The sequence below is a fragment of the Acomys minous genome (genome assembly GCF_964271855.1).
Source record: "Acomys minous genome assembly, chromosome: 11".
NCBI lineage: Eukaryota > Metazoa > Chordata > Mammalia > Rodentia > Muridae > Acomys > Acomys minous.
This window is the reverse complement of record NC_140492.1, coordinates 110,107,380-110,126,872: the sequence shown is the minus strand read 5'-3', so window position 1 is coordinate 110,126,872 and position 19,493 is coordinate 110,107,380.

Genomic DNA, 19,493 nt, shown 5'->3' with positions numbered 1-19,493 from the left:
TGTGGTATGGAATCCGGAGTGAGGGTTTGCTAAAGACTGATGAACTGGCTGCTTTTAAATAGTTAAGTGTGTGATATGCTGATTCTTCCCCCAACTAAAGTTCTAGATTTTTTTCTTTTAATGACACATTTACCCATGGTCTTGTTACATACAGCGCTGGTCATCTTTGGTGTTGAAGAGTGGAAGTAGAAAACTTATAGGGGAAAAATGGCAAGCAGCCAATTTTCCTTCCAACTCATTGATCACTATAATGTTGTCAACCAAAAGGGTATGTCGTGACCAATTTGATGACAACTAGTGATACAGGAAAGAGGTTTAAAGGAGTCCCATGGACCAGAACAATACAGTACCCACAGGTCACCAAGACAGACCCACATTGCATGGTCACCTCATCCAGGGGCCCCTTTGACACCACTGTTCATGCGACCTTGCCCAGGGCTGCTGTGATGGAAAGCAGCACCCTCAGGAAGGTTTGCCCAGTGGAAGAGCCATCACTGTTCAGCTGTGCCACAGTCTCCTTGAGATGGCAGTCGGGAGACACATCTGTAGTTCTGCGTTCCCGGAGCTTCGCTCTAGGTCTGTGCCTAACAAGAGTGTCGGCTCGCACCGTGCGTACCGCTTCCCCGGGACACAGCGTTCCATATAATTTGCGTGCAACTTACATGTCTGAAGACCAAAGTAGTTCGCATCATCACGGCGTTGTCATTTAAATGCTGTTTATTTTTCTGTATTACGCAGGAAGAGTTTGAGGAAGAGAGAGGTTGCAATTGAGTCCTAGATACCGTGAGTGCCGGGCCCTGGTGTCTGGGTTGACAGCCAGCAAGCGTAGGCCACAGGGATGATTCTCTGCGAGGGCTTCCCGAGCATCCCGCAGTGTTTCCCCTACAGTTCTGCTTCCTTGTGGACTCCAGCATGCCTCCCTTTTACTCTTCCGGGATCTTCTTCTCCAGTATTTGGCCTCAATGCCTTTGGCACCCAAACTATATACACACCCTGGAAGAGAAACCTCCTGAGTTTCCTTAGTGGTATTTTCATGTTGTTTCCAACACTGGGATATAAATAGGACAGAACAATAGTGTGTCTTTCCTTTGCCTCTGCTATTGTTTGTGTCACAAGCTCTGGGTCAAAAGACACCCAGGCAAGCGCACAAACAATCTCCGCTTTAGCTTCTAAGTCCTGAAGGGATTTGTTCCAGAGAGTGTGGGGGAGACTGACTCATTTACTTCTGACTTTCGTGGAGACTCATCTTTGAATGCCATTTTCCCCACCCTGACCCTCCAAACCCCAGAAAGTCTAGTAACACTGCATCAGAAAAGCCAGGAGCCTCGACTGTTAGCAAATCCAGGGTGCTGGGGACATACATAGCAAAGGGGCACCAGTCTGGCCTAGGTGGCATCCACTCTAGAACTTTCACCTCCCCGTTTTACAGACGAGGGAACTGAGTCCCAGATGGCAATGAATGGGGCCATACATTTCAACCCTGGCCCGTCTTCGGGTTCCATCCATGTCAAAGTTATCTTCCCAACACCCACTTTGTGTCACTTTCCTCTCGTGCCACCCCGGACATCAGGGGCACATTATGACAAAGGTTAGAGACACAGAAAGAATCTCACTCACTCTTTCACTGGGCTCCATTAGCTGCCTTTCTGTCGTGATAAAACACCATGACAATAAGCGACCTCTTCAAGAAAGAAGCTCCAGAGGGCTGGGAGTCCATCAAGGCAGGGTGGCAGTGGGGGGGGGGGGGGGGGGGCGGGGAGGGCATGGCAGAAGGCTGAGAAATCCGATCTCAATAATAGAGAGTGAACTGGAAGTAAGGCAACACTATGAGCTCTCAAAGCCTGCTTCCGGTAACATATTTCCTCCAGCGAGGCTGGCACTCCCTACACCTCCCCAAACCGGGTCACTATTGGGGGGCCCATGTATTCAAATGCCTGATTCTGTAGGGTACGTTCTTCATTTAAGCCACCAGAGGCACCCTCCTGCCATAAGACCTTCCCTAGAGTTAAGGTGATGCTCTCACTGTCCCTTCCAGTCCTCGGAACTGTAAGCTAACTAAATCGCTTTACTTTGTATAAACTAGCTTAGTATTTTGTCAAGGCCAAGCAAATGAATTCAGGGTTATGTAAGGAACACGAAGTCAGGGTTCAAATTCCTGCTGACATTTATCCTGAATATGTGGAGTAGTACCCTTATGAAGGGGCTTCACCATTGTCGGCCCAGTGGTTTTCACCATTGCCGGCCCAGGGAGCTATAGCATTGCTGGCCTAGTGGGCTAGACCGTAGCATGAGAAGAACAAGGGCAACAAGCAGATCCCAGGTCTCTCAACTAGCCCTTCAACCCCCCCCCCCCCCCCGATCCCCTCGGACACCCCTATGAACTCTTGAGCTTTGGATATGGCAGGTTCTACTCCAGTGTCCCAAACACCTGCCATTAGATACTGACAACTGTCTTAGTTATTCTTGAACCTTCTACAGACCACAAACTCCCACCGAAGCCGTGGCCCTCCCATCATGTGAGTCTGTCTGAGTCAGGCATTCTTACCTGCCCTGTTCCTCCAAGCTGGCTGGAAATACTGCTGCCAGTATTACAAACAAGAGTGTGTTGACTTGCGAAAGCATTTTTAATTCTCAATAAACATATGTATTGTCATGGCAATCCTTTTCTTTATGCTTTCAATCCTGTAAATAATATTTATAATATTTATGGAACACTTGTTATTTTTTCCAATAGTGTACTGGGAAAGTGCTGGAAACACAGACACAGACACAGAGAGAGAGAGAGAGAGAGAGAGATACACACAGACACAAACACATGCACAGAGACACACACAGAGACACAGACATACACAAACACACATACAGACACAGACACATACACAGAGACACACATGCACACACACACAGACACACACACTGAGACACACACGCACACACATGCACACAACATGATACTCCTCTTCAAGTTGCTTGTAAGTTTACATGTACTGGTTGCAGCTCAGATTCTGCCAGATCAAAGAAAGACTTCAATAGGCCCCAAAGTCAAGTTCAAAAGACACTCAATGTCTTTTGTTTTTTGTGTCACCTTCTTGCATAGGAAAAACAGAAAGCAGAAACCCAACTCTAGGCGTTTTTGAAGGTCGGAATTGTCAACCAGATGGACAGGTATGCAGGGCAGCCTGTCGGTGTGGCAGTTGTCTCTGCAGAAGAAGACTGACTGGAAGGAAATGCCCATCTTTGTCCTGCTCCAACCTCCCTCCTACAGGGTACACAAGCTCTGCCAGAGTCTGACAAGTTCTGTTTTGCTTTGACCCAGGCTCCTGCTCTGCCCAGCTGAGCCCCGTGAGGAGAGAGTACCCTGCTGTTTTGCACGCTTTTGCCTTTTCTGCTGTTTATTTTACTAAGACTCTTAAACCTGTCAGCGAAGCGGTTTCCAGTCCAGTCTCTGTGGTAATAATCTCCCTTTTAAAGAGATAAGCGTTCAGAGTGGGGCAGACTGGAAGTCAAACGGACACTACAAAGTTGCTGAATACACTGGACTCTTTGAAGATGCCCAGGCTTTATTAGCTTTACAGTAGAAAAAAAATAAGTCCAGTTTGAAGTTATTACAAACTCTAGAAATGTCTACAACCCTGTCAGTGGCAATGATCTTAACACAACCCGGGGTCTGTTCAGAAACTGTCACACTTGTCTTTTGTTTGCTGATGCGACCATGGTTAATTCAGACTGTGGACAGTAAAATACACAGAGAAATGTGTCCCTTTCCAAGGCTCAGGAAGACAACTAGTCTAAGTTTCATGTAACAGTAGAGCTGACCTAAGCCAGCTTCCTGTGTACAGAGTAGAATGGTCACATGATGACGGATTACTACCTTGAGTTGTGGGGTGTGTGTGTGTGTGTGTGTGTGTGTGTGTGTGTGTGTGTGTGTGTGTGTGTGAATTCCTCCCTGATTAGATAAAGGGACACGAGACAAAACTCTAGTGCTTCCTGTCTTCGAATATGGCGATGTGAGGTCTCATGGCGGAAGTGGGGAAGCAGCCATGTTGTTTCCATGACCAAGAAGAGGGTAGGATGGCCAGGAAGCCCCCTGACGTTGCGTCATGCAGAATGATGCCCTCGTTCAAGACCACTTGAATTTGGTACTCTGCTCCTTACCAGCTGAAAGCACCCCTTATTATCCAGGCCGGGAACCCCCGAGCACTGGGGTTGGCATTCTGACCATGGCTGATAGTGTTTGAGCCATTATACAAAAGCGTCTTTACTGTCTTGGCACCAAGGTGAACAAAATGACGACATTATCTTCATTGGAGAGGGGCTGCTATTTGATGTCTTCGGGTACCACACACGTTCCCTGTCACCAACCTGAGCTGTCTCTGGGGGCCTGAACTGCCGTGGTTTGGCCTGTAACCCAGCCTCTGGCCACCAGCCCTTCCTCAAGCCTGTCAGTGAGGGCGCCCTGACTTGCAGCTGGATTCTCGGTTCCTAATTCATATCTCAGAGGAAAACAAATAAACAAACAAAAACGAAAAGAAACATAACTGAGCCCGGAGGCAGTGGGCAGGCCAAGCTTTCAAATGAAGTCTGAAAATGGGAAGCGATGGTTTTGTTGAATAACTGCCTAGATAAGTCCTCAGTTCCCACTTCCCCTTCCTCCGTCCACCCCGCTCTCTCCAGGCTCTGCGTGAGAAGCCAGCAGCGAGTTGAAGAGTTTTCTGCCTTATATTCCTTTGACAAAGCACCTACCCTAGGAGAGCTATCCAAGTGAGTAATGACTTCAAAACAAACAAACAAAAACAAAAAGAAAACAAAAGGGCCATGGGCTAGAGAGACGCTCAACTCTGAAGAACACTGGCTATTCTTCCAGAGGGCCTGGGGTCAGTTCCTAGCACCCAAATGGTGGCTAATAACCATCCAGAATTCCAGGTCCATAGGGATCTGATGCCCTCTTTTGGCCTCTGGGACACCGTACCTATGTGGTGTACAAGTATACCAGCAGACAGAAAACATATACATAAAGTAAAAATAATAAATCTTTTTTAAAAAAACCACAAATGAAAAATGAATAAAGAATCAATTTATCTTGAGAAACTAACCATTGCTGGGTAGTAGTAATACACTAACTGAAATAAAATGATTGTACTATACAGTGTTTTGGTTTTGTTTGTTTGTTTGTTTTGGTTCATGTCACAGCCTGGCATACTATCACCTACTAAGACTGTATCAAAATGGTGGCTTTAGAATTATAGTTGTCAGTCATCCTAGCATTTGCCTAAAGGGACAACCCCCCCCCCCCAGTCCCCTTATTTGTGAAGTTTAGCTTCCTAGCAATTCTAATTTCTTGGCTTGGGAGGGGTCAGAAGAACCTGCTCATCCTTATCCAGGCAGCTAGAGGCCCTGCTGATGCTGGCATTTCAGAAGCTGACTCAGATGCTCAACACCAAAAGCCAGGCAGCCCACCTTAAAGTCAGCCTTCTTAAAACAGGAAGGGAGGGAGGGAGGGGGAAGGAGAGAAAGAGGAAGGGAGGGAGGGAGGAAGGAAGGAAGGAAGGAATGCTTAAAGTAGTTCAGGCAGAGGTTTTGGCCAAAGTACTCAGCAAAAAATCATTATTGTTTGCATTTTGTTGCTTTCAGACACGCAACTTTGAGGGCTCAGAAAGTAACCTAAAATTCCTCCTACGAGAACTGCCTGAACACTGTGGGAACTACACAGGGCCGGCTGTTCTGGCCAGTGGCTTCCTAACCTTTGTGTTCGGTTTCACGGGCCACTCCCAGCATCTTCTGGGCCTGGCCCCAGGGAGCTCCTCTAGGCAGATAAGGAGGCTGCCTTATCTGGTCCTCATAATTTCTCTTTTCCAGTGAAAACCACTCAGAAATTGGTTGCAGACCAGGGACTGGATTAGAGGCCAGGGCCAAGGCCAGCACCTCTAAGTAAACAGAAGGGGTCACATGATTTATCGGGTGATGAGTGTTTGCTGGAAGGCATGTGGTGTGAGGTTACCCTCCAGTCAGAGGGAGAGAGAACGGAGGGGGAAAAAAATAGAAAGAAAACAAAACCTCCCACTTGCTTTTGTTTTTGAGGGAACCGCCTCTCTTGTGTGAATACTCCTAGGGGTGGGGGTTTTGGTTCTGTGCTGTGTCTGTGGGCAGAGAGCAGGGGTGGTGGAGGAAGGGGGCCAGGCTGGGCAAGCAGTCTGGGAACGCAGGGGTCTGTCATCAGGAAGTTCTCTCCTGCTGGAGGCTCCTTTCCAAATGTTTCCCCAAGCCTTTTTGGATCCTCCTATTTCCTAGGTTTTTCCCTTGGCTGGGTTGTCTACTGGTGACACCCCCATCCCCAACATTTGATTGACACCTGATGATAAATCCTTTACTAGGAAGAAAAAAAAAAAGAGAGAGAGAGAGAAAGAGAAAAAAAGAACCAACTTGCCGAAGGCTTTTGGAAACAGATGAGGAAGAAATGGGCTGAACAAAAGATAGTGAGGAATACTTATAAAGCCTGTAGATGAATACACAGAAAACTGTGCTGGTCTCCAGTGGGTGAGCTGTTTGACTCACTGTTGCATTTCCAGAATTCCACACACTGAATAACCCACCCTCAGGAGTCTAGCACAGTTGGTGAGTTTCCTTGTCATTAAAATAACGTCGTAAATCAAGAAATAGAACACTAATGTCTTAATTTGTGGCTGGGCCAAAGATGTGGGGGATGCACAGTCCATAGAAAAATAAATGGAAATAAACAGAAATGGTTCCTGAGCACATGTGAAGATGCTAAACTTGCGTTAAGCCAATTTAAAATTATTTTTAAAAGATACTTGCTTCATTCCCAAGAGAAAGGTAAAAGCTACTGGATCACTTCTAAGGAAGTAATAAAAGAAAAAAGAAAAAGAATAAAAAAAGGAAAAGAGCTCTGGGGCTGTGATCTTGTCTTGAAGTCTTTGGTGGCCACACAGTATGTTTCATTTGTGAAGATTTTTGAACTACGTGTAGATGAAAACTAGACTCTTCTTTAAAAATGTTTCTATTATAATTATTTAACACATATATTAAGATTACAGTTTTTGTCTTACAACAGTGCCAAAGATAAAAGTGAGAACCTACTGAAAAAGAACGAGAACATATTATATTATATTATATTATATTATATTATATTATATTATATTATATATGACAGAGGGTAGAGAATAGGGAGTCTCATACCACATAAACACAGACATAAATGGAGGGAACACAGGCAATGCGTGTCAGTCCAGAGAGCTGAGAGAGAGAAGATGCCCATTAATATATTATTATATCTTATTTAGTGTGTCTTCGAGCACATGTGCACGCCCACACACATGCCTATAGGTCAGAAAATGACTGGGAGAATTGGTTCTCTCCTACCACCATGTGGGTCCCAGGAATTGAGCTCAGGTTGTGAGGCTTGGCACCAAGTAGTTCCACCTGCTGAGTCATCTCACCAGGTAGTTCCACCTGCTGAGTCATCTCACCAGATAGTTACACCTGAGTCATCTCACCAGATAGCTATACCTGAGTCATCTCACCAAGTTGTTCCACCTACTGAGTCATCTCACCAGGTAGTTCCACCTACTGAGTCATCTCACCAGGTAGTTATACCTGAGTCATCTCACCAAGTAGTTCCACCTACTGAGTCATCTCACCAGGTAGTTCCACCTACTGAGTCATCTCACCAGGTAGTTACACCTACTGAGTCATCTCACCAGGTAGTTCCACCTACTGAGTCATCTCGCTGGCCCTAGGATCTCTATTTAGAGAGATGGACGTATACCAACCAGAATCCACACAACTACAAAGGGAGTTTGGGAACTCAAGAGTTTATGGCGATACATAAGTTTCCAAATTACATCTCTGTACAAACAGAAAAGGTATAGAAAACCATGTCCTCTTGCTTGATAAATAAGAGGGGAGCAATACTGAAAGGAATAAACTCTCTGCAGGAACATACAAGATTCCAGTAAACAGTTTTCAGATACAAGTTTTCAAATGGAAATACAGTCAAGATCTGGACCTTTGCTGCTTTATTTCTGTAGTTTTTGAATTCTGCGTCACATGGTGGTACATTCCAACCAATTAGTAGCATTTAAAATTGCAAGTCTGGCCGGGAGTGGTGGAGCTCACCTTTAATCCCAGTACTTGGGAGACAGAAGCAGGTAGATCTCTGTGAGTTTGAGGCCAGCCTGGTCTACAAAGCGAGTCCAGGACAGCCAAGGCTAACACAAAACACAAAACAAAAAACAAAACAAATTGCAAGTCTGTGTTTTCTGCTCATAATAATCGGACTTTTAATTATTCCTTAGACTCCATTTTCACACTGTTCCCCACCCCACCCCCTTCTCATACAAATTACAGCATCAAGTTAACTACTTCTGTGGAGAACAGAGACAATCCCACATTAGGTCTCCTCGTCAAGTGGACACATCCTAACTTCAGAAATGGTCAGCTGGGAGAAAAATCAGCTCAGCTGCTGTGCCGACTATTCAGTTATCAAACCCTTGATCACCTACCAATTACAAAAAAAAAAAAAATGTCCCATTCAGTATCATTTGCTAAATAGCGGTGTCATTCATCCACTAGCTGTGGGCCTGCCGTGATCACTGTATCATTTTCTGCCCGTCCCACTGGCTTCCTGAATACTCTCTTGTTTCCTTATTTCTAGGCAGTCTGTTTATTCTCCCTTCCCTCCCTTGTGCCATTGCCTGCATCTCTCTAATGAGCCTCATCCTGTGTTTGACAGACAGTTTCTGTTTTGACAAGGTAAAATTGATCGGCGAATTATACACACACAGAGCATGTCCACATAAAGCCCACTACAGAGAGGGACACGGACGCTGCCCACTTCCTTGCAGATGACTTGGGAAGCCGTTTGAATGGCCAGATGCGTTATAAATGGAGGGCTCTGTTTAAGCGTCACAATTCATAAGTAGAAGCCGAGTGCAGACATCCTGCCTCTTGACCTGACTTTTGCCACCGGAAGCATTTAGGAGCACGCCAGCATCCATTTGCTTGATTCCTTTTCTCTTCTGAAAAATGAGACTGGGTGTGTGCCTGCACAGCAGGATGGTGACGGTTAGACCGATCCCTCCGTACTCCTCTGTCCTGGGATGCTAGGGAAAGCCCTGAGCAAGCCCTTGGTAGCTCCCCGACTTCTGAAGTGGGGCCTGGCCGAATTCTGAATTCAATGACTCCAGAGTGAAGGGTTCTTGTTAACCAGGCTAAGGAGGTAGGTAGCTCAAGAATATGAAGCCGCATTTTCACTGTTCATCTCAGAGACTCAAAGACGTTCTGAAAAATAAAAAAATAAAAAAATTTTAAAGCTTCCGAAAGCTTTAGATTTTAAGATCAGTGACCTGGGGCTCAGAGAAAATAGCCAAGGTCACAATGCGCTATGTTGTCCTGCAGTAACAAAGAACCCCAGAAACAGAGCAGCTAAGGCAGCTGAGACATGCCACATGATAATGCAAGGTTGCCTGGGGACATTGGTCCCGCCTTACTGCCATCCTTACTGCTGGGACTGAGGAAAGGCCACGGCGGTTGGGACTGTTGCTGACTTACCTACCACACAAGGGAAAGACCTGTCACCATAGAAGGGACATGCTTCTGCTCAGCTGCCACCGCTCAAAGCCTGAGTTCCAAAGGCCACAGAAGTGTAAGCCTTCTTTGGGGAGCAAACCAGCATCGGACAACGGTGTGCTCCAAAGACCAGGGGCCCTGAGAACTGTCCCTAGAATTCCACGTGAGCTGGTTTATGTGCCTTCAGTATATTTCCAGAAAGGGTCTCAGACCACCTTCCTGACTTAAGAACCAATGGGCTTAAACGTGAACTTCTTTTTTTTTACAGAAGAAAGGAACGTGTAAGCCAAAATGTTTAAACAACTTGCCAAAACCCAAAAACAATATCCCTCACTTGCCAAAACAGCCCTTAATCGGGAGCAGGGCCGGTTCCTGCCAGTCCTAGGGAGAGCCAAAACAGCCCTTAATCAGGAGCAGGGCCGGTTCCTGCCAGTCCTAGGGAGAGCCAAAACAGCCCTTAATCGGGAGCAGGGCCGGTTCCTGCCAGTCCTAGGGAGAGCCAAAACAGCCCTTAATCGGGAGCAGGGCCGGTTCCTGCCAGTCCTAGGGAGAGCCAAAACAGCCCTTAATCGGGAGCAGGGCTGGTTCCTGCCAGTCCTAGGGAGAGCCAAAACAGCCCTTAATCGGGAGCAGGGCCGGTTCCTGCCAGTCCTAGGGAGAGCCAAAACAGCCCTTAATCGGGAGCAGGGCTGGTTCCTGCCAGTCCTAGGGAGAGCCAAAACAGCCCTTAATCGGGAGCAGGGCCGGTTCCTGCCAGTCCTAGGGAGAGCCAAAACAGCCCTTAATCGGGAGCAGGGCCGGTTCCTGCCAGTCCTAGGGAGAGCCAAAACAGCCCTTAATCGGGAGCAGGGCCGGTTCCTGCCAGTCCTAGGGAGAGCCAAAACAGCCCTTAATCGGGAGCAGGGCCGGTTCCTGCCAGTCCTAGGGAGAGCTCATCCTCGAAGCCTTTGCCTGAAGCTCCTCCTTCCCCGGCTCTCTGCATCCAAATTAAATTTAGAGAGGCAGGAAAGAGGTCATGGGAATGCTCTGTGTTTCCTGTAGGTTCCAAATCCCAAATGGAGGCTGGAGACTGGTAAAGGATCCTCCTTGGAAACTTTTTGAAAAATAACTCATTTGAAAATATCCCAATGCCAAGAAAAACGTGACCCTGTCCCCCCACTGTCTGCTTTCCCCTCAGCCCTCTTTCCTCCTGTCAGGTAACCTGGGCTTCTATGGCATTCTTCCAGCTTCCTCGCATCTCCAGCCGAGCTTTCCTTCGGGAGGAGGGACACAAAGGGCATCATCCTGGAAGCACCGGTTTTTTCCATCTCTTTTCATAACTCCATTTCCTCTTCGGAAGACCATGTGTTTTCCTTAATTCATTTTCACCCTCCACCCTGTCACCTCCCTGGTCTTTCCTACTTCCAGCCCAGGCTGGCGTGACATTCAGCTTCTCGACCAGCTATACCAGCATTTCTGCTTAAAAGAAAAAAGAAAGAAAGAAAGAAAGAAAGGAAGGAAGAAAGAAAGAAAGAAAGAAAAAGATGGCTTTCCTCTTCTGACCCTTCCCACTTATGGAGCATCTCCTTTGTCCAAGTGTCGCAGACCCGAGGATGGACGAGAAGACAACTGAAGAGTTCTCTCTTCTTTCGAGGCTTTGATTCACTAGGCTCTCGCTGTTTCCCCTACCTGCTCTCTGTTTTCTAGCTTGCACTTGTGTTTGCTGCTAACAGAGACCCAGGTAACCAGGCATCAAATGTACGACCTGTAGAAGTTCTTTGATATCAGGATAGAAGAAAAAGAAATTGTATGGAGAATTAGGGGATTATAGGATGGCAGGACTGTGAGGCTCTACCTTTAGGTTCTGTGTTCCAAAGAATTTAAGACTCTTAAGTAAGAATAAGAATTGAAAAGTTCAGCTACATTGAAAAGCATCAAAGGAAAGCCTTGGGTTTTTTGTTTTTTTGTTTTGTTTGTTTTTGGGGTTTTTTTGGGGGGGTTTTTTTGCTTTTTGTTTGTTTCTGGGTTTTGTTGTTGTTTTGGTTTTTGTTTGTTTTGTTTGGAGACAGGGTTTCTCTGTGCAGCCTTCGCTGTCCTGGACTTGCTTTGTAGACCAGGCTGGCCTCGAATTCACAGAAATCTGCCTGCTTCTGCCTGTCGAGTGCTGGGATTAAAGGTATGTGCCACCACTGCCTGACTGAAAGACTTAGCTTTTATTAAATCAGCGCCAAGTGAATGCTCAGGCAAAAGCGTCTACCCTCATCGCCACCAAACCCTTCCAGGACAACACCACCACCACAAAGCAGAGAAGCAGACAGGGAAATCAGAGCGAGACAAACTCCTCAGGCAACTAAAGTAGGAGCCCTCTGACACTGGCCAAATTTGAAAAGAACCATGCAATCCGGCCTGGAGGCTCCTCCGGGAGAGCGTCCTAAAGAAAAGGCTTCACGGGCTGTGCTCTTGAAGATGCTTCAGAGATCAATGTGGCCCAAACGCCCAGACTGGTCTCGCAATTCAAACTCAATACCACAAGTCCAAAGTGAGGCCCAATGCATGTAACTTGTTGAAAGTGCGCTTGGCTGCTTCACAGTGCTTTCTCCACCTTCCCTTTCTCTAACCGGCTGGGTATCTTGATCCTCTAAGGATTTTGTTTTTTGTCTTCTCCGCTCTCCCCCGACCCCCCACTCCAAAAGATGCAACTGGGGAGGAAATTGTGGGTAGATGTTTTGGAAGCTCTAACACTGAATCCTTAGTCCCCTTAGCGGGGAGTCACGGGGCTTCAGAGTCCTAGACCCTGATTGGAGAGCTTGGGGGGAGGGCGGTTCTTAGTTAAGGTTTCTGTGATGAAACACCATGGCCAAAAAGTAAGGTGGAGAGAAAAGGGTTTATTCGGTGGTTTACACAGGAAGTCAGGACAGCAACTCAAGCCAGGCTGGAACCTGGAGGCAGGAGCAGATACAGAGGCCACCGAAGGGGGTGCTGCTTACTGGCTTGCTTCCCATGGTTTACTCAGCCTGATTTCATTTTTATTTTTTAATAATGATGTATTTATTTTTTTTAATTTATTATAACTTATTCAGACTATATCCCGCTTGTTATCCCTTCGGTTATATCTTCCCTTTCTCAGCTTCCAAAGAACCATGGGCCACCAGCTCAGCCATGGCCCCTCCCACAGTGGGCGGAGCCTTTCTCTATCCATCACTAATCAAAAGGAAACAAAACAAAACAAAAAAAACCCCTTATAGCTGGCTGGATCTCATGGAGGCATTTCCTCATCTAAGGCTCTTTCCTCTCTGATGACTCTCTCCAGCTTGTGTCAAGATGACCCAAAACCAGTCAGCACAGAGTGGACGGGAACGGACAGAGAGGAAGCACATTGGTGCACGTTAGCTGAGGCCTTCCCTGGAAAACATCTTATTGACTCACCCTCCCCATTTGGTACTCAGTCGTCTTCTACCGCTGGGTCAGCGCATGGATCTTCTCATTCCTAGACACCCATGGGTCCGCTGTACCGTGCACACAGAATGGTAAAAAATAGAAAGAATTTTGTTGGAGAGATGGGTGAAAGTGGTATAAAGAAAGAAAAAATTTAATTTATCAGAGGCAGCAATGGGAGACAGGAAACTGGCGTGATGGGGTTAGATGTCTTTGCGGTTCCAGGGTTCCGTCTGGTTCAACCCATGAGACTTCGGTTTCTATGTAGCAATGACATGCCTCAGCCTCAGCTCGTTAGTGCTGTGTTCACTCACATTAGGCTGAGCTCAGGCCTTTGCTCTTAGTAGGACACAGAGTCAGGCTTTTTCTCAAATACGTTCGTGCACCAAGTCCCAGCCCTACTCCATCTTCATCTGGAAAAAAAAAATCTGGTGGCCGTCAGTCTGAGAACTAAGCAAAGTCTTAGTCACACCACTGGGTAGCAAAGTCCACAATCCATAAACTTTAGCATGTTTGCCTTCAGCACCAAGACCTCATGGGGGAATTCCAGCCTCAGGCAGTCCACTAACTCACTTAAAACCAGGTCCCTCCTCCAGCCAGGACACTGGAAAGAGACCTTTTTTTCCCCCAACAGTGTCTATTTGTGTCTAAATATAGACACAAATGAGAACCGAAACCTTGAGGCTGATAACAATACTTTGGTTGATTCTTTTCAAGACATTATCAGCAGGAAAATCAAACGGACTGCTCAGGACTGCTCATTGGGGTGAGCAGTAGGGCAGGAACGGGGGGCGGGGGGCGGGGAGTTGTGATCTGGGAGTGCCAGAGGTTTGAGAAAGAGGCCAAGTCCCAGAGTCAGCAGCATCGTTTGACCTTTGTCCTGTTCCGAAGACTCTGCTTGACTTCTAATAAGAAGGAAATCACTCCCGATCCTTTAGGGGGATATTTTTATAAATCAGGTCAAAGTATCAGTCTGGGTGATCCTAAAACTTGAAAGCATTTCAGTGGCTTTTGAAAACACACAGCCAGAGACTCTATTAAAATAAAAGCACTAAGTCTTGAGCTAAGGGTCATTCAGGACCAAGCAGGGAAGGGACACGTTGAATCCAGCCACCCTTTTGTGAGCAGATCAGTCTCATTAACTGCAGAGACCACTGCGTTAGGAAACAGTTCTTGATTTCTGAGACTAGGATTAAAATGAAGAAATGAGGAGGAGACGGTGAGCTGCTGGCGCACACCTTTAATCCCAGCGCTTGGGGAGGCAGAAGCAGGCAAATCTCTGAGTTCAAGATCAGCCTGGTCTACCAAGAGAGTCCAGGACAGGCAGGGCTACACAGGGAAACTCTGTCTCAAACAGAGCAATACAAAAACAAAAACAAAACAAAACAAAAAACCCAAAAAACCAAACCAAAACAACAACAACAACAAAACAAAGAGAGAAAGAAAAGAGAAAGAAAGAATGACTGAAAAGCAACGGGGAAGGAAAATAGTTCTTTTTTCCTTGGAGCACATCCCACAGCTACCAACCTGTTCTTCTGTGCCTCTTGTCCCAGTAAGAGCGTCTTGGAGACTCTGAGCAGGATGGCTGGTTCATGTTACCCAAAGACACCTGGAAAGCAGTAACCTGAGATAGAACATGAGAATGTCGGATCGTTGGGTGTGCCCTGTGGACCATCTGGGGTTGGTTGACTGTTACCATAGCAATCTATGAACTGTTTCCCCACAGATTCAAGTTTTAGATGCATGAACCCCATCCAGTATGGCCATTTTGGGATGTTCCACAAATGTATGTGTGTCATGCGGGTGGGGTAGGGGTGGAGGTGGGGGGTGGAGTCTAGCTGGAAGAAGTAGGCCAGTCAGGGCAGTTCCATCACCCTTGGCTGCTTTCTGATCAGCCATGACATGAACAGCTGTCCCCTGTCACACATTCCTTCTGCCCTGATGTGGCACCGGGAACAACTTCCCACGAACTGAACCACCTGAAGCATCGGTCCAGAAAAATCTTTCTGGTTTCTGTCAGGTATTTTAGTCACAGTGATGGAAGAGTTGACCTTATGAAGCAGAGGCCCATATAGGACCCTAGGGTGGGGCCAGGGGATGGGAGTCTGGTTACAAATTATACCATTGAGAAAACTAGTACACTGCTTTAGATCCCAGCCCTACTTTTCAAAGCACAATTGATGGGCTGGGTGATTTTGAAAAGTACATTCTAACACTAAAGGTTCAGACTAATCCAAGAGGCCCATAGGTAGCAAGGCATTTAATGCTGGAGGTGATTTCATTTGGACAGTAAGACTGCCAGACTGTAGTGCTTTAGAAAAGAATTAAATATTGGTTTGACAGTTGGAATTATTATCACAGTTAGCCACCACCAAGCCTTTCTAACTCACTCCTGTTCTAAAACGTTATCCTGAATGAGAACAGGAGCCAGGAGAGTGTTTGTGATGGAGGGATGGAGGGATTTTCATTCAGTAGAAGAAAGTGAGATGGCATTAGGTCGTGCACAGAAGTTAAAGTTGCTCTAAAACTTTTGGTAAGTATTTCTGGGACCAGTGAACCTGCACCTCTACCCCTGCCCCTCCACAAGCGTCATAGTTGAAGCCTGGAAAGTCATCTTCCACAAAACGTTTCCTACTACTCCAAACACAATACACACTCTCAGACAGCGTGCTGGATGAAAGTATATGATGCAAATTCATGAGAGGGTTAAAACGCTTTTCAGCATTGAGATGTAGAGACACAAAGGGCTCCAAGGTAATACCTGTAATTAATAAGAAGATCACATTTAGAGTTTATGCTCCCTGTATTGACCTATTAAGGCTTCCATACAAAATACTACAGGTGAGTTGACATACATAATGGAACTTATATCTTATAGAACTAGAGTCTGGAAGATTTAACATGTCAGTAAGATTAGAGATGTGCCTTTTCTTGGCTTCTAAATGCTCCGTATATCACTGTGAACTTTGTTGGTTTTTCTTCTATGTGTGTCCATCCATGACCTCTTTCTTTTTATAAGGAGCCAGTCATGTTTCATAAAGGCCCCACCTGTAAGGCCTCACCTACATTGAGTTAGGGCCCAAACACTCAATCTCTAAGCACAGGCACACCCACCCACTGTGAAGAGCACATGGATTTGTAGGGATGGGGTCCAATCCGCTGTGTTCTCTGGCTTCCTATCCAAGGTTCTCTCTATAACGGCATGCTGCACGCTGGCCGCAGATGCAATGCGTATTGGGAGGAATTTAATAAAAGGCAATGAAGAGATAACAATGTTTTCCCATCTTCTTACTTCAGTCTTATTTCCAGGACTTGCTGAGGATCCATCTTTTGGCATCTTCTATAATTTATAGTCTTCAGTATTTGTTTTAGGTATTTTAGTCTGGAGGAGAGGAGGTAGAGATGGGGTAGTTTCTCATTTCATTAGATACTTGAAAGCGCTATCCTGAGAAAGTAGGGTTGAATGAAAGATAACAAATATCTCTGGAACAGCCAGGCCCAGTGGCACATGCCAATAATCCCAGCACTCAGAGGCAGGCGGATCTCCATGAATTCGAGGCCAGCCTGGTCTACAAAGTGAGTCCAGGACAGCCAAGGCTACAAGGAGAAACTGTCTCCAAAAAAGGAAGAAACAAAACTCTCTCTCTCTCTCTCTCTCTCTCTCTCTCTCTCTCTCTCTCTTTCTCTCTCTCAACATGTATATACATATATGTATGTATACACACACACACACACACACATATATATATATATATATATATATCACATGTGACATGATTTTCTTTTGATCCACCTTGGGAAGGCAGGAGTTAGCCACCATGGCGGTCATCACAGGGCTCTGTGTATATACTACTTTTCTTAAAGAGTGCAGTGGGATAAAATGGTAAAAACCAATGTTTCCAAGAGCTGGCATTAATTGTGTGCATACCAGGGGAGGGGACAAATAGTGTTCTAAATTCTCCACCAATACAAGTACACAACGAAACCATGGAGGAACCAGAATTTGACCTCTAGCACTTGGCTCCAAAGCAATGATCAACTTGACTTTGACATGCTGCTTGCCCTCCTTGGATTGGAGCTGCCCCACATGACTACTGAGACAGAACCCAAGGAACCAGGGGATGCTGCCAATAGGCAAATTGGGTCAATATAAGAAAACAACGTAAAGGAAATAAAGTCGCTCCAGTAGCACTGTCGATAGCTGATCACAGTATTCAGCTTTCCTCGTTGGAGACATCCAAGCGGAGTTGTGGCACTGTCTGCTGGGGTGCTGTTGTAGTTGAATATAGAAGGGAGCGCATTCGATTACAATTTCCCATCTGACTCCGAATCAAAGGTTCCTCGATTCAAGCAACGACAGCAAAAGCAGATGGACCAACAAGTGACATCCTTCCCTATTCTTCTCTGCCTTCTCTCTTCCTTCTAGAACTGTCTAGCAGAAAGACTGTTCAGGGTTTGAACAAGCCATACAGCATTTAAAACAATAAACACTCAGTGGAGGGCCTATAAAACCCGCACAGCCTCGGAAGGCAAAGGGTGGTCGTGCAAAAGCTGGATTAAATTCTATCCAACCTTCATTTCTTTCTTAGTCAAAGTGGGCTCACTCCTTTTCTCATCACCGCTCCTCTAGGAAAGGAGACAAAGTCGCAGGAGCACATAGCTGCTTTGTTAGTTGATGAAGCTGACCATGTCTTCTCTCTCTTTATTAATATTAACTCTCTCTTTATCTCTCTCCAGCCTGGTATGCTTTGAAAGGCAGCCATCCTTCTCTGGAATGTGACCTTGGCCATTCCTCACAACAGCAAAGAAAAATGCCATCCCCGTGAGGTTACCATTTATTGATGGGAAAGAGAATGCACAGTTCCCATGTGCAAAATCATGGGGACTGAGAACTCACACGAGTCAGGCTTGGGACCCGTGTCTCATCTGGTGTGTGATGACTGCTTCCAGGTGGCTACGAGCACCTGCGAGGCTCTTCCGAGCACGTGTGGTGGTCAGAAGAAGAAATGGGGATGACACTTTTGCTCAGCTCCCATGACCCTCTGCTTCAAGATTGTCTGACTTGTCTGCTTGGCCTCACTCCAGCCCCAAGTGTAGGTCAATGCCCTAGAGCTTAGAGGACACAAGCAACCAACAGAGTAGTCCTTCCGGACTGTGTCCATCAGAGACAAACCTATGCGCTCTGCGCCATGCCAGAGCTTACCGCTGAACACACACAGACTTAGGCAAGGCACCAAGGGCACCGAAGTTGCTTCTTTGCTTCTTCTTTGCTGATACTTGAGAGAGGGATCATGAGTGATTGGCCTCGAGTAAATCACAAAAAAGTAAGGATAAAACAAGCAAACAAACAAACAACAACAACAACCACCACCACCACCTCCTTATGGATGAAGGCTAATTAGAAACACCCTGGTTAGAGACTCTGAGGCAGGACAGTTTCACTTACAGGAAGACTTCCGGCATATCTAGCATGGATGTAGGACCCCCGCTCTTACCCTTATTTACACAGGAATAGCCGAGACCTGTTCTTTGCACTTGACTACTCTAGATATCAAAATTAAGCTGGGAATATCCAGGTTTGGATTAAAAAAATATGTGGGTAGCTCTGTTGGGAGACTGGGAGCTTATGCTCTCCTTGAATATTTTTTATTTTCAAATGTGTTCTTTGGCAAAGATCTTACAAGTAAGCCTCAGGAGGAGCAGCAACCTCTGTGTGGCAAATATGTAAACTCAAATATGTAAACCAGCAGTTCTCTTGTGGGTCTCAAACCCTTTGGGGGGAGTGGTTGCATATCAGATATCCTGCACATCAGATATTTACAGTAGGATTTATAACAATAGCAACACTACAGTTGTGAAGGAGCGATAAAATAATTTTATGGCTGGGGTCACCACAACTTGAGGAACTGTGTTAAAGGGTTGCAGCATTAGGAAGGCCGAGAACCACTGCTATAAAAAGATAACGTCTTAAATGTTGAGTTTGAGGAAGATATAAGAAAGAAAAATTGTCAGAGAAATGTATTTCCTAACTAAGAAAAAAATAATTATGATATACGTACATCGTGGTAACCAGATGAATGACAGCTAACATATCTGAGCACTTCAACATACACATCTGTTCTTAGCATTTCCTGCGTGTCTCAGTCACTGTTCTATTGCTGTGAAGGGACGCCTTGACCAAGGCAACCCTTATAAAAGAAGTCATTTAATTTGGGGCTTGCTTCCCCTGGGTTGGGCCTTTTCCATCAACTGTTTTAGATGAGTAAAATCTTCTGCACTAATATATCTTATGTGACTTTTGATTTTTTTTTCTCTTTATCAATTCTGTGTGCCCCATAGGAAGTAGTCATTAGAGAGTAGGAAAAGCGTTTACAATCTAGCTGGTCCACTATAATCAAAACGTATGAGCCACGTCACTGATTTCTTGTTAACAGTCCATGTGTGTGTTGTATGTAGGTTCTCCACGGTGAATCTTGCTAATATTGTGCTGGAGC